The following is a 1,336-nucleotide window of genomic DNA, read 5'->3' on the forward strand; positions in this document are numbered from 1 at the left end:
TATCACGTTGGACGCAGCTGCCATCAGACCCAGCAGTCTGGAACTGCTTGACAGTGAGTGACCGGCCTTCTCTCACTCTCGCGACTGCGGTGAGGATTGACTCGGTCTGAGCAGGAGACATACGTGCCTGCATCGTGGTCGAATCCCACACCACGCCCAGATAAGTGGTTCTCTGTACTGGAGAAAGCACACTTTTCTTGGTGTTAAGTCTTAACCCCAGCTCTTTCGTGTGAGCGAGACCGACATCTCGATGTCGAACCACCATCCACTCTGACTGAGCTAATATCAACCAATCGTCGATGTGGTTGAGTCGTGAAAGTGTGGGGTGAGAGTGCAAGGCCAAAGGAAGAACCGGTATTGGTAGGCTTTTGCCCCCAAAAGCAAACCTCAGGAACTTCCTATGATGAGGAAGGATGGAGATATGTGCATCTTTTAGATCGATCGTGACACACCAGTCCTCAGACTTGGTCTGAGACCAGACCTGTTTGAGTGCGAGCGTGCTAAACTTCAGTCCCCTGACTAAGCGGTTCAAAAGACGCAGATCTAAAATAGGACGCAACCCTTCATCCTTCCTCAGAATGGTGAAGTACCGGCTGTAGGACCCGGACTCTGCTACGCGAGGAGGGACCACCTCGATGGCCTCCGTCCTCAGAGAGTGTCTACTTCTGTTCCATAACCAGAGCCTGCTCGGGGCCCACCAGGGTGGGAAAGGCCCCGTTGAGTTGAGGCGGAGGAGAACTGAACTGGATTCTGTGGCCTCTCGCTACAGTGTGCAGGACCCACTGAGACAAGTTTTCACGCTGCCAAATAGTCTACTAAGGGAATCACTCTCTCGAGACTGACCTCTGGTGTAACCAGAGCGGCTAGCTCGGTGCCCTGAAGCGGCGGACCGGCAAGGGACGGCCGTACTAGCTGCTCTAGAGAACTAGAGGGCAGGTGTCGCTCATTATCAATTACTCCACCGGCCTCGCTCCGTTCCCACGTCTCTCGGCCCCACCCCCACTCGTCACACCGCTCATAATAATATTAGGCCTAATATGCTTGTGTAACTGATGCTTGTGCAACTGGCGAGCTCTTCGACGCCCTCCGTATCAATCTCCTTGGAGAAAGACAGGCGGAGCATCGCGCCCTCTCCCCGGGGTGAAGGACCGCAGCGTGGGCTTCCGAAACCCAGAGTGCGGGTGCCGGATCTGGTGGTTAAGGAAGCAGATAGGGACTCGCCTGGCTACATTCCCTCCACCGGATCCATATGCGAAACCCACGAGCACAGCCGCCGCTCTGCCTCAGCGAAAGCGGGGGCAGCACCGCGAGAAGCGCTAGTGAAGGCTACCTCCTC

The sequence above is a fragment of the Sinocyclocheilus rhinocerous genome, unplaced genomic scaffold, assembly GCF_001515625.1.
Source record: "Sinocyclocheilus rhinocerous isolate Xijiao unplaced genomic scaffold, SAMN03320098_v1.1 scaffold72, whole genome shotgun sequence".
In the NCBI taxonomy this organism is placed as follows: Eukaryota; Metazoa; Chordata; class Actinopteri; order Cypriniformes; family Cyprinidae; genus Sinocyclocheilus; species Sinocyclocheilus rhinocerous.